Consider the following 19,221-nt stretch of genomic DNA (forward strand, 5'->3'; position numbering starts at 1 on the left):
CCTCTTGTTATGCTTCATCTCTGCAGGCGAGGGAGTTGTGGTGCTGAACACCCTATTGATTCACTCAATGCCCTTCACTCGATGCTTCCTCCTTCCTTGTTTGTATTTGTATAAATCCTTCAGCTGTGTGATGGAGAGGAAACCCAGAACTCCTCTTCAGCCCAGGAAGGCTGCCATCTAATGAAGAATAAGGCCCGCGAGAGAGAGCTCCAAGCGATGGCGAGAGAGAGCCCCAAGCGATGGCATCGCCCGTGAAGATCTTTCCCACTGATTCCATCAATTCCCTCCTTAATTGCCTGGTAAAGAGCAAAAAAAGCTCATTTTTGACAAGAATAGGCTAGGCCAACACCATTAGTGATACTCCAGCCAAGCAAAAAGCTTGCCAAAAAGTTATCCTGAAGACTGCCAATAAGCACAACTGGCTTCAGAGAGTCGTACATTCAGAAGTATAGACCACGGTATACAATGATTCCAACGCAAGAAATGTTGAATCCACGGTAAAGCCCCGGAAGACCGTCAGACTTCAGAGTCTTCTTGTAGACATCCAAGAGTCCATTGAATTGACATTCCCCTCCTTTCTTTGCAACCTTGGCATCATTGGCAAGGCGAGTCCTAGCATAATCAAGGGAATACATAAGAAGGAGGGAAGAAGCACCGGCCGCTCCACCGAAAGCCAGGTTACCAACAAACCAGGCCCAATAGCCATCCTTGTCCTTCTTAAAGTTAAAGAGCTTCTTAAAGTAGTCCTTAAATGCAAAGTTGAGAGCCTGGGTAGGGAAGTATCTAATAACATTAGCAGTGTTTCCACACCACAAGGATATAAAACCTTCCTCCTGGATGGTTCTTAAAAAAAACAGTTCCCAATCCCCTTATAAGGTTCCTGAAGCCTTCCTGCCTTGATCATCTCATCTTGATTTTGGATAAGAAGCTTGACACGTTCTATGGGGGCAGCTGCAGTCTTTGAGACGCACAGATTTCAGTAGGCATGACAGGTTTTTGCCCATACATCAACTTTGCAGGCATATATCCAGTAGTCACGCTATGTGTAGAGCGGTCTGCCCACAATGCAAAAGGTAGTAATCTCGCCCAATCTCCAATCCGACCTCTACAAGCTTTTGCCAATGCCTTAACTATTGGCAAATGTCCTCTTTCACTCTTGCCATTCCCCTCTGGATTATAGGCAGTAGTAAGAGCCAACTTAATCCCAAGCCGTGAGAAAAATTCTCTAGCTTCATCTGCATCTAGCTCTCCACAATCAGCAATAATCTTGCCTTTACATCCATACCTGCAAAATATTTCTTCCAACAAGAATTTACATACTGTAGTAGTGGTCTTCGTCCGCAAATATCTTCCTTCAACATAGTTTGTAAGATCCTCCCTGGCCAAGACAAGATATCTCATCTGCCAAAGTCCCACTGGCAAAGTAACCAAGTCAACCACCCATTTATAATGCATACATAGCGGATAGGTCGGATGCAACTCATCGCGATGCCGCACTAAAGAGTAAAGCTGACAGTCCTTGCAAGTCTCCACAAAGTGGGAAACATCCTTATACATCCCTTTCCACCAGTATCTTTCATTGATCTTCTCATAGGTAGCCCACACACCTCTATGTCCAGCCCAAGAACTCTCATGAAACTCTCGCATAATCTGTATCTGCATCGCTGCCTCACAAACTACTCTCAAGGGTAGGCTGCCTCTCTTCTTTGGGTGCTTCCAAAGAAAACCATCTTTCAAGAAATACCCATAAGCCTTTCTTCTGATTTTCTTGAATACATCATCTGTCCAATCAGCTCTTCGAGTCAATGAACTCAGATACTGACCAATTTACAGCCACTCGCCAACATAGAGTTCTTCAGTAAAGGCTTTAACAGTAAATACATGACAATCATGAACAAGGACAGAAGCTACAAACTCTGTCTCATCATCTTCTGCAAGCATTGACTCCTCATCCTCATATCTCGCTCTAGACAACATGTCAGCAACTGGATTATCTTTTCCTGCTATGTGTCAAAATTCTGGATTCAATGATTTGATGTAGGCAATCCACCGAAGCATCGCTATATCTGGAGTCAAATAGCTAGTAATCATGCCAAGAAAACAATCTGTTTCCACAACAACTGAAGCACCAATAAAATACCCTTTATCACACTTCAGTGCAGTGACTACTCCCCACAACTCTCTTTTAATCTGCGGATATCTCCTCTGCCGCTCATTAAGAACTTTAGCTCCAAAACGGATTGCATATCTATTCCCATCAGCATCATCCTGTCCCATTGCCCAACCTATGCCAATAGGGCTAGTATCAACTGTCAACATGATTGGCCGTCCATACTGATAATCCGCCTTGTGAAGAGTAGGAGCTGACTGCAACAGCTTCTTGAGTTTACGCATGGCTTTCAAATGCTTCTCATCCCAATGAAACTTCTGCCCCTTTCGAAGCAGCTGATAGAGAACATCTGCTATGTGAGCAAAATGAGGAATCCAAATCATGTAAAATACACAAGCTCCCACAAATCTCCGCACTTCTGAAGTAGTCGAGCAATACTCTGCAATCCTACTTATGGCATCCACCTTTGCAGGTGAAGGCTTCCTGCCATAATAACCCACCATATGCCCAATTATGATGACTTCATTAACATCAAAGACAGATTTCAGCCCTGAAAGAGTCAAATTCACCTCCTCTAATCGTGTCAATATTTGCTCACAAGCAACCAAGTGTTCAGCCACAAACTGTCTACATCCTCGCAAATCAAGACTCTCATTCTTTTCTTCTTCTGCACAACCCTTAATAGGCACATCATCTAGGAAAGGCATGGTATACTGCGGAATATAGTCTCGCAGAACTCTATGCATAGCATTCATCATATGAGCAACTGAGTTGGTGGCACCTTGAGGCAAGGTACACATCCTCACAAGACCAATAGGTGTCCACATAGTGGTAATATCCCTGCTTTCCAAGGCAAGCTGAAACTGGTCATAACCAGAATGCAAGTCACCTAGGGAATAGATGGCTCGTCCTGCAAAAGCCTTGGCAAACTCATCCACAACTGAACCTGTTCCCACATTCCTGATTGTTACTCTATTCACGGGCTGCATATCCTGAATAAATCTCAAGGTTCCATTCTTCTTTGGTACAGTAAACCACCTGTTAGAATAGGATGCAGAAGAGGGTTCCAAAATCCCCATCTTAATCTTCTCATTCAACAACTCTATCAGCTTTGGCAAGTGTGCTCTAGGTACGGGTATAGGACGTATATTCCATGGCACATGAGGAATAGTGAAGATGACCATAGGTGCAACCAATTCGGGACTAATGCAGCCAATTTCATGAGGAAAGAAAGCAAATGCCTTACCATGTCATCTAAGCATCTCTCTAAAACATTATTTTTCCACTGGAAGCAAGAAATCATCATTTCCAATCTTCAATTCTGCAAGAGTTTCAGCTATAAATTTATGTCCAATATTTGCAGGATCTCTCAACATAGGCTGCTTCATAGCTTTTTCTATCTGCTCATCACTATCAGGAGGAAGCGGTCTTGCAACCGGCTTAACCTTCTTATCAACTGTTTTATACTTCGTGTCAACCTTGGCATCAGTCAGGCACTCTTTTCTTTGCTGCAATTTCTTAGCAACTCCCAACTCTGTTGGCTGAAAGATTTCAGCCCTTTGCTCTATGGACTGCATGGGTGCAGCCTGAAACTCTGTGTACTGAAATTTTTCAGCATTAAACTCTGTTGGCTGAAAGGTTTCAGCCCTCTGCTCTGTGGACTGCCATGATGTAGCCTCATACTCTATATGCTGAATTTTTCCAGCATTTAACTCTGCTGGCTGAAAGGTTTCAGCCCTCTGCAACTCTGAAAGCTGTTCATGATCAGCCAAAGATTCGGTTTGCTGAGTTTTCTCAGCCTCTGACTCTGTTTTCAGCATAAAATCAAAAATTTCCTGATACATATCCAAGGTTTGCATAGGTATGATCTTTGAACCCTTACATACATCAGTTTTCAGCATATTTCCCATCTCAGACAATGTATCTGCATAAGACATTCCTTCATACAGCCCATCCACATGCTCTTCTGCTTGCAAAATACCTGCAGTCTTCAACTCTTTCTCCTTACGACTAATGTACTGCCTGGCAGCTCTAGACAAATCTGAAATTTTCTGATAACTCACTGAACTATCTGAAGAAAAACCAACAAAATTAGTGGAGAAAGACTGGCTGCCAGGAGGCGAGATCTCCTCTTTTCTCCGCTCCGTACCATTGGCGTCTCGCAAGATAGCGGTACCTAATGAAAATCCAACTCCTTCGCAGATAGTGGTGCCTCACGTAAGGAGTCCTCGTTTCTCGGATGATTTACTCCAACAGTCATAAACTGAACAGCTCGCATACCATCCTTACTGCGTATCCGTGCATAGGCTGAGCCGTCATCCATCACTTTCGTCTCTATTCTTGCTTCTGTAATGAAAGGCTGTCCAAGAATAATCGGATAAGAGCAAGAATCCTGAACAAAGCAATGATAATCCTCTTCAACATTACCAATAGAAATTCTGATGCTCGGACAAGCAGCATATATATCACCAAAAGTATTATTGGCTGCTCTCATGCGCCAGCCATGCTCTGCATCCATAGGCCACTTGCCACTCTCATAAACACCTCGAGTAATAAGATTAATCTCGGAACCATGATCAACTAAAGCAACCAAAGGAATCTGTTTCTCTCCAATCCTTACCACCGTCTCAATGGTTGCTCTAGCCCAATGACTGCATGAAAAATGGCTGCGAGGAATGAGGATAGGAGTATCATCATCTTCATACTGCATAGGCTGAACTATTTTCTCCAACTGTGGATTGACAGAAGCATTCTCAACCATCACTGCATCATCATGCTCTTCCCCAAGAGCTCCATGCCATAACCTCTGTAAAGTAGGTCCTTCCATTGCATGTAGTTTCCTCCGCAAAAGATCCTGCATCTGATCCTGTATTTCTCTTCTAGCAATCCCAAGAGCTTCACCAATAGTAAAAGTGACTTCACTATTTAAAATTCTTTCATGAAAAATCTTACTCATATCCGTTTGCATATCAAGGTCTGACAAGAGCTTGAATCCTGGCTCCGGTTGTCTCTTTTCTTTCATCTGTTTGTCTGCCATAGGTTGTTCAGGACCTGATTGAGCTGGAGAACTCGTCATAGGTGGAGCTGTAACAGGTGGTGAAACAAAGTCACCCCCTCTAGTCTTTTTGGAGGTGCTAAGACCCTCCTCATCTCTTCTTCTCTTTTCCTCAACCATGGCATCTAAACCCTGTGTTTTCTCCATATAAGCAAAAATAGAATACCTGTCAACACGAGAATCCCATCCCGTTTCTCCTCGGATGCTGGAGCCCACACAAGTCATAGTGGATGCCTGAACTTTCCCTCTTCTCGCTATCTCCAAGGCAGAGGACCATAAAGCTGGGTCTCCATCTAATTTCTGCTCAAGCTGGACTCCATAAGCTGAAGCATCTCCTCTAACACTCAGATAAGCTGATCGCGCAGCCATATCATCAACGAGCTTCTTCATGCCTCCCTTACCAAAGTTTGTGTCAAGAGGAGCACCAGTCTCTGTCAGCCATATCTTCCCATCTTGTCCCCAAAACACTACGTTCTTCTTACGCGCTTCCTGAAAAGCATCACAATCTTTGCAGTGTTGGTGCTCTGTACTATCGCACTAAATACATCGTCTCCCTTTTCTTTGGCCAGCTGGAAAAGCAGTCACTAGAGCAGGTGCTACAGCAGGTACTGACATAAGTTGCTCTTTTAACTTCCCAACTTCAGCTTTGACTGCCTCTATCGTCAAATCTGCCAAGCCTTTAATAACATCATCTACTGATAAGGGCACTGGAGCAGCAGGAACTGATGGATTTACAATAGGAGGAGTAGGTTTAGGCATAGAACTTGCAGCAGGGGTAGAAGTGGAGGTCTAAAGGATTTTTCTGAAGCAGATCATGTATTACGATGCAATCGTACTCTCCTGCGCTGCTTCTTAACAAGTGCATTCACAGCATCAATGACATGTCTCCACTCGGTCTTTAAACCTGAATCGGTAGCTTTATCTTCCAAAAGATCATCCAACTTTTCCTGTAAATCAGCATCAGCAGCTTGTAAAAATAATTCCACTTTCTGCATCTCCAAAGCTTGATGCTCAGTTCCATCCAACTGATCATAGCAGCTCTCAAACTCTCGCAGAAGGGCGGTAAATGAAAGTCCCTTATTAGGCATAGAAACCCATGCTAAGAAATTCCTACGATTCATAAGACCTGTATCCTCCAGAAAATATTCATCTTTTAATGCTTTCTTAAACTCTGTCCAACCAGCATGTGTTCCTTGAATTTCTGAAATTCAGACTTCAAGCGCGCGAACCACGATCTGCAAGAAGTAGCAGCTCCAAACGTCTTGAGAAACCCCAAAAAACTTCATCTTTTCTTCATACAAATGCAGGTACGTTGAAACTTGTTGGCCATTGAACTGCTTCATCTCCTGTTGGACAGCTTTCAAGGCATCCATGGCATCACTATCACGTTTCGCGTGTGCTTGCTAGTGCATATAGGATGTAAATGACTGAAACAGATGCTTCATGACATTCTCGTCCGTCATCTCTTCTTGCGAGTCTCCCATCTTGCTGAAAATTGACACAGCGCTTTCACGTCGGATTCACCAGAAATGTCGTAGAGTTTGTGCAAGAGCTACTGAACACGGGGTTCAAAATGCTGCAAGAAAAGAGGCTAACTAGAAGAATTCAATTTTTTATGCCAAAGTTCACTATATTTCTTATCAAGTTCGTAGAGTTACAACAAAGAAACTGCCAACAAACAAATTTTGTTCAAGTCCTTCAGCATGTAACTTTTGGCTTTACTCCAAGGCTCTTAAGCAAAGCTCAAGCTTTCAAGCCACTAACAAAGGTAGATAGCATAAGGTTCACAAATGGTCTCCAACCCCATATATAAATCAGAGCAACATCAAGGGCCACCTGTACCTCAGCATTGCTGAACTCCTATAAACCTGGGTGAAATTTTGTTCAAGTCCTTCAGCATGTAACTTTTGACCTAAGGGCATAGAAGAAGAGCTGAAACAAGTCCCAACAAGCTTTCAAGAATGTGTTTATAATAAGCCTTCCTTCCAATTAGTTAGGTTTGTCCATATCTAGTTCTTCCACTCCTTGATACCTCTGATGATCCAGTTGATACTTCTGAAATGTCACAGACATGACACTCCACAGGCAAGTTTGCAAAAATTTCCAAGAAGCCGGTTGTAAATCGATGTAGAGAAGGCCAGTTTATGACTTAGTTCATGTATTACCAGAAAAAGATTGTGATTGAGGAAGGCTCCAAAGAAATAGGCAACAATTAAGAGAGTTGTCCACTGAGCATATCTGAGACAGAATGCTATCCAAAACTGTACCAGCACTACTGTTATTATCTTAAGGAAGGCCCTGACATCCGGATCGAAGAGGGACTTGATTTCAGGGTATTTAGATAGGTTTTCTCTCCTGCGGGCGGCATGGGCTCTTGAGTGTCGGCCCAGTATAATTCAGAGTTACCCTCTGTTTTATGTCATCTCCTTTCGAGGTCTCATCTTTCAAACTTGTCATTCCTCTGTCATAGTAGCATGCATGTCCTTCCATCCGCTCTAGGTTTTGTCATCAGCTGCTGTTGTCATAGCCATGAACACCAAGATTTTCATTGATTGACTGCCTTAAAGAATTTTTGGTTATTTAAAAGTGAATATTCTGTGTTAACACAAATTCCAGGAGACTACTGATGATTTAACGCCACAGCAGCCTTATATGTTGATCTAGCATCCGGACCAGAAGCGACAGTAACAGCGGGAGATTCAGAGGCCTCTTGTTATGCTTCATCTCTACAGGCGAGGGAGTTGTGATGCTGAACACCCTATTGCTTCACTCAATGCCCTTCACTCGATGCTTCCTCCTTCCCTGTTTGTATTTGTATAAATCCTTCGGCTGTGTGATGGAGAGGAAACCCAGAACTCCTCTTCACCCCAGGAAGGCTGCCATCTAATAAAGAATAAGGCCCGCGAGAGAGAGCTCCAAGCGATGACGAGAGAGAGCCCCAAGCGATGGCATTGCCCGTGAAGATCCTTCCCGCTGATTTCATCGATTCCCTCCTTAATTGCCTGGTAAAGAGCAAAAAAAGCTCATTTTTGACAAGAATAGGCTAGGCCAACACCAGTAGTGATACTCCAGCCAAGCAAAAAGCTTGCCAAAAAGTTATCCTGAAGACTGCCAATAAGCACAATTGGCTTCAGAGAGTCGTACATTCCGAAGTATAGACCATGGTATACAATGATTCCAATGCAAGAAATGTTGAATCCACGGTAAAGCCCCGGAAGACCGTCAGACTTCAGAGTCTTCTTGGAGACATCCAAGAGTCCATTGAATTGACATTCCCCTCCTTTCTTTGCAGCCTTGGCATCATTAGCAAGGCGAGTCCTAGCATAATCAAGGGAATACATAAGAAGGAGGGAAGAAGCACCGCTGCTCCACCGGAAGCCAGGTTACCAGCAAACTAGGCCCAATAGCCATCCTTGTCCTTCTTAAAGTTAAAGAGCTTCTTAAAGTAGTCCTTAAATGCAAAGTTGAGAGCCTGGGTAGGGAAGTATCTGATAACATTAGCAGTGTTTCCACGCCACAAGGATATAAAACCTTCCTCCTGGATGGTTCTTAAAAAAAACAGTTCGCAATCCCCTTGTAAGGTTCCTAAAGCCTTTCTGCCTTGATCATCTCATCTTGATTTTGGATAAGAATCTTGACACGTTCTATGGGGGCAGCTGCAGTCTTTGAGACAGCTCCAGAGACTCCTCCCATCAGAAAGTCTACGGCAAAGGCATATGGACCCTTCTTCTCCATGGCATATAGTGCTAATGTATCTTCTTCAAAAATGCTTTGTCCCGCATATTACGTTGGCCTTGTTCACGTACAACCTTTATCTTCATAGCTTAAATGTCGGCTTCTACAAAGCTTCCTTTGATTCCACGGTTTCCTGCACTTTTCTTGGAATTCATCATTGAAATTGACAGCATAATAATATTTTTTGGCATTAGTTTTTCATATTTTTCTAACACACACACAACATACACACAAACAGAAACACACACAAACACAAACACACAAGTGGAGTATGTACATTGGATGCGGATACTGAAAAGGACGGAAAGATAATGCAGCAATCAAACACAATGAAACACACGCGAAAAGATAACACAGATGCACAACAAAAATGGAGGTGTTTACGGCTCGGATGCACAGCAGTACGACATCCACCCCCTCTAAACCTGCGCATCCTCCGGATGAGCCAACTATCCATGATTGTCTAAGTCCACCCCCTCTAAAACTTGAACGTGTGAGTATAACACTTATGAATCGAGCATTGGATCCCAACATCAATGAAAACCATCCTTTATACTTCATTGTATAGTTAGAGAATGAAATATGGTGGCTTGCAGCATTGGAAGTACCAAAGGAGGAACATGAAGTACTTAAAGTTTTTTTTAACCTCACTAATGTACCCAAGGTTATTCAACAGCAAAATAAGGGAGCAATTTTACACATCGAGGGGTTTGGGGACTATCAAGTTGAATGACATCTTGCAGGTGATTTAAAAACATTGAAGTGTATACTTGGTTTATCAAATGCAACGAATGCAAAATTACCATGCATATACTGCATGCAAACTAGGAAGAAAGGGAAAGATGGAAAGAAAGAATGACTTGCCAAGGCAAAACAACAAGGTGCTCCAACACGTGATTAAAAAATCATGAGAAATGAAATGCTAGTTCCAGTGGATCCAAACTGGCACCCTATTTTGGAAATACCACCAACAAGGGTTCACTTTTGTACATTACATTGTTTGGTTAGAATAATTGAGAAGTTAGTATAGGAATATATATGCTTTGCATACAAGATGCAGCATGTGTCAAAAGTTGATGCTACATGCAACTTGGGTAAGTTCCTCATGAATATATGTGTATATCACCTGGGTTCAAAATAAGGTATTTTTAAAATATCATTTTTATACATTTTTTACATACAGAATGGTGTAATATAAAGGGTTTATTTACAGATTGAATAGAAAAGGATTATGTTTTATTCAAGAAAAATTCAAAGATAAGGATATTTATAAATAGGCTTTGAACGCACGTGATGTAGATGATATGTACATAGTAACTTCCTTGAGACATGCAAGAAGATAGAACAAGTCCTCTCTGAAGTTGAATTACATGGGGGCCAAGTAGAAATAAAAAAGGACGAGAAAAAATCACGAAAGAGTGAAAATATCCCTTGTAAACCATGCTTTGGAGAACTGAAGGCTAGGAAGTTTATATCTCCACCTCGAGATGAGGAAGGCAATATACTTGTAAAACAACCAAAGAAGTATGAAGCATGGAAAAAGTTGCACCTTGTTGTTCCAAATTGGAGCAATGGGGGACGAACGAGGATTGCAAAGGCACAAGTGTGGATACACCTAGATAGATTAGTAGCTCTCTTACAAAAGTTGAGGTTTAGATATGGTGATACCAATACATTTAAAGAGACAGTTGCTAGATTTCATAAGTCTATGGTGGAGGCATGAACAACAGACACTATAACACACTACATGGTCAGTATTGTCACCATTACAAAAAAATATCATCATTTCAAATTAGTTTGTGTTTCTAATCTCTCTTCTTGTGTAGCATATACTCAAAGCACATGGTTCATACTTTGTAGATCAAGGAAGTTTTCCAATATGGTCAACTCAAGGTATGGAAGGATCTCATTAGCAAGCTCATTGTGCTTTTCAAAAGACAAGTAATCATGGAAGTGGCATCAATGATTTCAATTCTATGAGGCAATTATTACAATGGTGGTATAGGAGATTAGAGATACGATACAAGGAAAAAGAAAATAAGTCCAAACCTCTCGAGCAAAATTTATAAGTAGGGCAATATATGAAGTGAGAAAAGCAAGATACGAAAACAATACAACCAGAAAATGCCACGCAAAATGGTTGGCAACCCAAGAGAGAGATGGCAAGAAATGGAGACCTAGATAAAGTTAATACTTTTGATGCACTTAGAGTCCACGAGAGAGCATAGGTACCCAGGATATGACACATCAATACTTCTAACTTTAACATGAGATGCCTTGCAAATTTTGTTTAAAATTTTGAAGGTTTGTCACTATGTTTTTCAAAGTCGATTTCGAACTATGTTTTTTAATTTTAAAGTTCATTTATACCACAGTAAGTTAAAAGTTTCGTACTTAAGTCACAAGTCTTTCCTTTCTTTTTTCCCATTACTCTTCCCTCTACCCTCCACCTTTCTATCCTTCATCATCACAACCATGGCACGTTCCAAGCTTCCTATCAAAAAGGCACCTGCAAGAGCAAGAACTCAACACTCTTCCAAATCTAATGAGTGTATTGTGAGTGACAAATGTCCCTTGGTGGCCGATAACAGTGGATCTATTGCAGCTAATAATGGTGGTGCTAATGTGTCCAATAATGGTGGCCCTAGTGTGGTCAATAATGATGGTTCATCATTGTCCCAAAATGGTAGTCCACATGCTCCAGTTGCTCCATCTCCCACTACTGCTCCAGCTGGCAATACACATCCTCCAACACATAAGAAGCGAAGATGGAGACCAGGAACAACTTGCAATATTTCTATTGAAAAATATGACGAGCCGTGTGAGTCTCATGCAAATGACAATGCCGGCATTGAAGATACAAACGGTGAAATCTTTATGTTGTATACAACATGACCCTCCACTGGCAAAAACCGAGACTAAGGTTTAAAGAAACCACATATGTTCATGTGAACCTCCTCTTGGGAGGAGGTTAAGAGGATAAGGTTAGATTTAATTGCAAAAATATTACATTACCCCTTCTTTCCCTCAGCCAAAGGCCGTGCTGGAGGGGAGGGAGTGAAGCGCGGATGAGTAAGTGCAATCCTAGAGGTCGTGGGGGAGGGGGATATGGCCATGCAATAGGCCACGTAGGGGGGGAGGTCCCCCTCCCTTAGAACTATATAAACCCCCTGTGTGTGAAGGGAGAGAAGGAGCTGAGGGTCGGACTACACCAAGCTAAGAGAGAGAGAGAGAGAGAGAGCAACGTCGCTCTGAGTGCATCGTGAGAAGAGGGAGGAAGAAGCTGCCGTGTGATGCACCGTGAGGAAGAGCTGCCGTAAAAGACCGCGCTGCCATCGTTCCAACTCCTGCCGCCAACAAGCCGTTATTAAAAATCATCTCCTCTTCCTCCACGTGGATTACAGTCGGCCACAGAAGCTTCCAAGAAGCTTCTTGGAAGCTTCTAAGGGGGGGCTCTCTAAGCCCCCTTTTCTATTGCCCTTCTCAAGCGGTTTTTTTTTTCAACCCCGGAATTAAGCCTTTCCCCCCTTGCATCCCCCATAAAGCTCACAATAGCCGGGTTTTTTTAAGCCCTTTTCATAGCATTTGCACAAGGATTTTTAACCCTGTTTCCTTTTAAAGCCTCCCTTTGCATTCCACAAAGCCATTTTTAAACCCTTCACCGTGGAAATCCCCACTCAAGTTCATATTACCCCCGGGTTTCCTTTTAAAACCCTTCCCACACAAGTCTTTTAAATCCATTGTATCCCTTTTCGTGAAGGCCCTATTAAATTTAGTCCCCTTTCCCTTACATTCCCCAAAATTCATTTTGCCGATTGTAAAGTCCTAACCGTGAAGTCTCTAGTAAGTCCACTGTAATCTGGAATTTAAAAGCCTTCTTCATTGCATCCGTCACAAGGCCAATCTCCTTGCCGGGTTTAAGGGCTTTCCCATTGAACCCTCCTAAAGATAACTTCTCTTTCATCCAAGCTTCGAGGAGGAAGCCTATAAGGTTTTCCAAAGCCCAATTCCACAAGACGGTGCATCGGTCAAGGAAGCCGAATCTAAAAGGGAATTGCGCATGTGAGGGAGACGGGCCAAGATCATAAGTCTGCGGCCAAAGCAAGAAGGTCGAATTCTCGATGGCCCCTAAAAAGGCACAAGGTGCAACCGCAAGAGGATCATCTCCTAACATTCATGTGGACATTTCACCGAATCCACAAGTCCAGGTTTTCTTCCTATTTCTTGATTCACGTCGAAGTATTACAAACATGCATGGTTAATTCATGGAATTAGGTTGCGTTTATGCTTGTCAAATCCACCTAGTTTGATAAGATGCCCTTTTGCGCTTGAAATACATTGGCTAATTTAAAGGAAATAACTCACGATTGAAGAATTCGATCATTTGTATTTTTCAATGAAACGAACAAAAAAAAAGAGCATAAGATCTCTATGCATTCTTAGCAAGTGGTTTTTTTGCATTGCAAGGTAATGAATCTAGATCAACTAATGACCATCATTACGAAGTCAAAATTATTGTTGTACACTTCGATTATGCATGGAAAGATAAATTGCATGTTGCATTATTAGACATCTCTTTCTTCGCAATGATTCATTGAAGAAGATTGCTAACAACAATAGGAATTTGCAAGGCATGGAAATGATTCTAGGGCTGCATGAAGTAGGTTAACTCTAGTCAATTGACGTAAATTTCATTCAACTACATTGTAACTAGGAAAGGTCACGTATGAATATTTCATTTAGAAATGAAGTTAGAGAAAGGCTGCATGGTTCATTTTAAACATAAAACCCTAAAATCTTAATCTTGAATGCATTTTTTAGAAGGATCAATGGAAATTATGCCGTAACTTAACCTATGCTTTGATCTTAACCAGAAAAGTTAGGTTTGTAAATCTAATCATACGTAGGCAATGAATCATGTGATTACAAGAATGGTATCGTAATTATCTTCATGAGTAGACAAGTAAATTGGTTTACCCTAAACACCTAAAATTGCAAAGGAATCGCTTAGGAATGGTTAAATCGATGCAACATACCCCAAGTGCTAGCTAGGGTTTAGCACGTCGAGGACGTGACCTAGTCGCTCTTATTGCCAAGCTGAAACTCTCATACCCTAAAGACCTGCCCACATTCACGGAATGTAGGGACAATAGGACATACTTGCAAGAAACGATCTAGGGTTCTACCCTAAGGATCACTCGCTAAAAACATGAACCTCGGTTTGAGTGGAACCCTAGGACCGAGAATGTCGGCCTAGTGCAATTAGGAACGGATTGGATATGAAGACACCCTAACCATGTTTTTATCTAATCATGATTCCGTGATTAGAAGATGCCATTCGATGGGTGAAATAGTCCCATAAATTAGATGCAACACTTGTGCAACAAGTTGCAGAGTCGCATGATCTTGTGGTTTGCTAACCTGCTGAAAAGGAACTTCTTTGACACTGTTTTTCTATGTCAAGTGCTATGATTACGTGAAGGAATCGGTGCCTAACGAGCTAATTAAGGAAGCTATTTCATGAATGTCCAACTAAAAATGTGGTAGGTAATTAGACAACTAAAACAACCTGAGGAAAGTGCGGTGGATGTGGCCATGGGTCCATCCTACGGATGGATGGTTCCGGTTGGCCGGGAACTTTTCTCAATCATAATGGGCAGCAAGAAGATCATTCAAAGGAAATGAATAGCAAGGGCGCTAACCTAGAGTCTAGGTTATAATAATCCAGGTTTACGTTGTTTTAGGGGAATGAAATGGGGCTATGCCTTATGGTAGACAGGTCGAGCCTTGCATCCCTCTCGTTTCCCATTCTCCTTGAACCAAGTACAGCGCGAATCCGCTTCGGCCCTGGTGTTTTTGCGTAAAGTAGTTCTCTCGGGGTTCGACGCTAGTTGTCGTTTAGGAAATGACCATTAGAGTAAACCCTAATTCAAGTCGGTCCTAAGTGGGAAAGGCCAGAATACTTCCGCTACGTGGCAGACGCGGAAAGTCCTAGATCACAAACCCCGTGACATTCCATGGGAGTGCCGAGTGGAGCTTTCTAGACCTGCTTTCTGATGGATTGCTAAGACGTGTCTTGAAGGGAACAGGTGGACACATTACACAAGTGCGCTATGTGAGATAAGGAAATTACAAAAGAGTGCCAACTTGATTATTCCTAAGGCACCATTCTCTAGGTTGGTGTGAGGAATACTACAAGATCTACACTTAGGGCATCATCACGAGTTATTTTCAAGGAACCATGCAAGGAATGTGGGGCGATGGTCAAGCCAAGCCTTGCTTGCTCTCCAAGAAGCAGCTGAAAGTTACTTGATTGATCTAATGGGTGATTCTCAACTTTTAGCCATTCATGCCTAACGTATCACTATTAAGCCCATAGATATGGTTATTATTTGTAGGATTCGCAACAAATCTTAATGTCAACAATATGCTTTGAGAAGCTACCTTGTAATTGGATCTATGTTTTTAGCTCAAATTTGGCTGTAGATTATAAGGAGCTTAGTTTTGGCTTATATTTCTAGTAGACCTTCAAGTATTTGATAGTAATGGTCTACAAAATGGAGCTGAATTTTACCTAGCTCTAGTTGTACTTGGTGCAATGCACTATCTACCGTGTATTTCATGGTTTCGTAATGCCAAATCTGATATTTGATATTCTATTTTCCCATTATTTGCATTATGTGTATTTCCAAGTTTCTAATTTTGAAAGTAATTTTGTTGAGGATAAATTCAATGTGCAATTACACACACATCCATGATCACTTGTACATGGACCAATGCACTATATCTTTATTGTATTTAGTGGTTTGGTAACACTATATCCGATATGCGATATTCCATTTGACCCATGACTTATTTTTTGTGAAATTTTAAGTTTTCAATATTTCACGTAGTTTGGTTGACAACACATTTAATATGCAGTTGCGCACACTCGGTGTAGTGGTGAGTTTTTATGTTATCAGTGAAGTATAATCCAATTAATATATTTTTAAAAAATGATTGAACTGTCAATTTTATAAATTGAAATTTGGTAAAACTTTACCCACATATCGGGCATCATAAAAACTCATGGATATTAAAAAATTGGCCCCATCAGAAGTCTCTAGGACACCTGTCCAGAGGCTCTGATTTGGAGCCCTAGATCTTGGGATTCACGGCCCCAAACGCCATCCTTTGGATAGGTGCCCTAGAGACCTCTTATGAAGCCAAAAATTTTTTGGGGTAGTTAATGTACCCTAGAGGAGTTCACATGTAAAATTTCACAGCAATCGAATCACTGGTCATATTTTTCCAAAGCATGGATACATTAATTCAGGTTTAAGTTTCGTTATAAGTTTAAAGTTTCACCTCATTTTACACATTTCACTTTTGAGTTTTGAGGTTTCTCTCCTAGAAGACATGGCATGCACCAAGCAAGCGACCCGGAGACACCTCCCTAGAAATCCTATATAGCGGCCACCTTCCCCAACTCCACCACCACCACCACCATGCCAGTATCGCAAGCATCGATGGAAGCTAGCTAGAGTGGCTCTTTGTGAGATCTGCCATTACCAGAAGAGTACGCACCTCCTGATACCATAGGCTCCATTCCAAAAGCTAGTGCATGAGATTATGAATGGCATACTCATTAAGAACAGCATGAGGCACTTCCCAGATGGAACACGCTTGCAACAACCCAATTGTTGGACTACTTAAGCCCTCCTTGCACTATAAGAAACTATCGAAGCTTACATCATCGACTTGTTCAGAGACTCGGTCTCTATGCAGCAATACATGCAAGGGTTATCGGAAACAACGAGATCTACAACAAGGATAGTCCTCGCGGAGATCAACAATGATAGGGACGTACTACCAAAACATATATGGAATGTAGCTTCCAAATAGATTTTGTGAAACCTTGGTTGTAATAGATCCCATGTAAAATGTTATGAATATAAATACAAATTTTTTGGCACATCTTATTTTTGTTTTTTCGCTTGTTATTTGTTTTATTTCTGTCTTTGAGTTATCGTTACATGGGTTCGAACAAATACATGTTATGCACGAACTCCAAAAAGGACTATGTATTCAATTTAGGGTACGAATCATGTTGCATATAAATCCGATAAATAAACGTAACATTCAAGTAAAAAACAATAATAAACGACGCATATGAAAAACTACATTGCACTCAAATCCAACAAATATCGATTTTCATTACTTTAAGAGAAGATTACAAATTACATTACATTGGTGATGAGACATCATTTGGCACTAAGTACATCTTCTCTCTCCTAGGCTTCTTTGAGCTAGACTCCCCATGGTCAAAGCTATTCTTGATCATGGGTAACAACACATTTTATCCTAGTAGTTCCTGCCTAATAGCATTGGGGTCTTCAACACCAGTAGCCATGACACAGGCCACCATGGAAAAAAGTGGCCTAGACCTAGTACTAGAGATAAGTAGAGGAGCTTTGAACATCAAAGAAACACTACTTTCTCCAAGCTAGAGTTCGTTGGGATGGTCTTGAAGGGCCCAGCCTTTGTTAGTGCCCTCAACTTCAAGAAGTTCTCAACAAAAGCAGGAGATCATGTATTATGGAATACAATAATGTCGCTCACAAGTTGGCTAATATACTCCTTCAATGTCGAGTCCTACACCCTTCCTTGGCTACCAGATCGGCCATCTTGTCTAGATGAAAATCCATCTATATAGACAATGTCTTGCATCACACAAGTTCAGTGTTAGACTCACTGTGCTAGACTCACTATATATGGAGTGTGCTAAAGATATATACATCAGATTAGCATAAAACTTTACCAGTAGGGCCTCCCCATGGTCAGAGCTATTCTTGATCATGGGTAACAACACATTTTATCCTAGTAGTTCCTGCCTAATGGCATTGGGGACTTCAACACCAGCAGCCATGACACAGGCCACCATGGAAAAAAGTGGCCTAGACCTAGTACTAGAGATAAGTAGAGGAGCTTCGAACGTCAAAGAAACACTACTTTCTCCAAGCTAGTGTTCGTTGGGATGGTCTTGAAGGGCCCAACCTTTGTTAGTGCCCTCAACTTCAAGAAGTTCTCAACAAAAGCAGGAGATCATGTCTTATGGAATACAATAATGTCGCTCATAACTTGGCCAATATACTCCTTCAATGTCGAGTCCTGCACCCTTCCTTGGCTACCAGATCGGCCATCTTGTCTAGATGAAAATCTATCTATATAGACAATGTCTTGCATCACACAAGTTCAGTGTTAGACTCACTGTGCCAGACTCACTATGTATGGAGTGTGCTAAAGATATATACATCAGATTAGCATAAAAATTTACCAGTAGGGCCTCTAGGGCATCGTGAGTGTGCAGATATATGCACACTCCTGATGCCCTAGAGGCCCTACTGGTAAATTTTTACACGAATCCGATAACATTACCTTCTCTGCATCATCTATCTGCTGCTATAATGGAGCATCCAGGATCGTACAATTAGGCCACCACCGTCTCTATCTTGGGAGGTACTGCGTAGTTGGATCGAGGTTCACAAATACTTTCTTGCAACTGCTTGAACTCGTCATCTGAGATCTCATACTATGTCACCACATTCTGATCAATCTACTCTTGGATGCTCACAATGGCAGAGATGTCATCGACACCCGTGCCATCATATCGAGCCACCTCATCAACATGTACTGGCATATCTTGTATATCAAAATCTATAAAATCATCAAGTGCATCATGCACCATGATACAATATAGCTCTCCTTCCCTTAGCTCCAAAATTTCTAGTACATCCTGCATAAGTAAATATTCCACCCCCTTGATGATGATAGCATGGAGAGAAGCAAGGGGTGGCTCATTGCTTATCGATATCTCAACAGGGCAAGGAGATGGGTGCACAATGGCTAAGCTTTGTGCTACCTCTACTCTTGAATCGAGTGTGATCTCCTCAAGCTCCCTCTCGAAATACTCTAGTTGTGGGCGCGAGGGTGTGTCAATGTCTTCCTCACTATTCTCTTGCATCTCAGTGCACAAAACATATATGGCAAATGTTGCATCGCGCTCGATAAGATCCATCATGGCATGGTCCTAGGATGAGGTGGGCACTACTCTGGTGTGGAGATGCTATCCCACATGTGTGAGGGCTCGATTTATTACCTCTGCATGGCTTGATTTAGCACGTAAACTATATAAGAAATCTATAGAGACCCATCTGAGAGCAGAGTGTGGAATAGAGTAGGTGAGAGGGTTTTCCGCATCACAAAACAATGCCAGTATAGTAGAGCTAGGGTCTACGGTGGAAAGCGAGCTCTCTAGACTCAAGGTCGTGCAAAACCTAGG

At 41.9% G+C, this 19,221-nt stretch overlaps 3 pseudogenes; all 3 read right to left on the bottom strand.

The window, feature by feature from the left end:
• Nucleotides 1-317: 317 nt before the first annotated feature.
• Nucleotides 318-976, bottom strand: LOC148040002 (ADP/ATP translocase, mitochondrial pseudogene; annotated as a pseudogene).
• A 5,932-nt stretch (nucleotides 977-6,908) lies between these two features.
• Nucleotides 6,909-7,889, bottom strand: LOC148040003 (sphingolipid delta(4)-desaturase DES1-like pseudogene; annotated as a pseudogene).
• A 299-nt stretch (nucleotides 7,890-8,188) lies between these two features.
• LOC148040004 (ADP/ATP translocase, mitochondrial pseudogene) lies at nucleotides 8,189-8,900 on the bottom strand (annotated as a pseudogene).
• Between the last annotated feature and the right edge of the window lie 10,321 nt (nucleotides 8,901-19,221).

This window comes from Lygodium microphyllum, chromosome 2, assembly GCF_053477565.2.
Source record: "Lygodium microphyllum isolate KBCC chromosome 2, Lygodium_microphyllum_v1.1.10, whole genome shotgun sequence".
Classification (NCBI taxonomy): domain Eukaryota; kingdom Viridiplantae; phylum Streptophyta; class Polypodiopsida; order Schizaeales; family Lygodiaceae; genus Lygodium; species Lygodium microphyllum.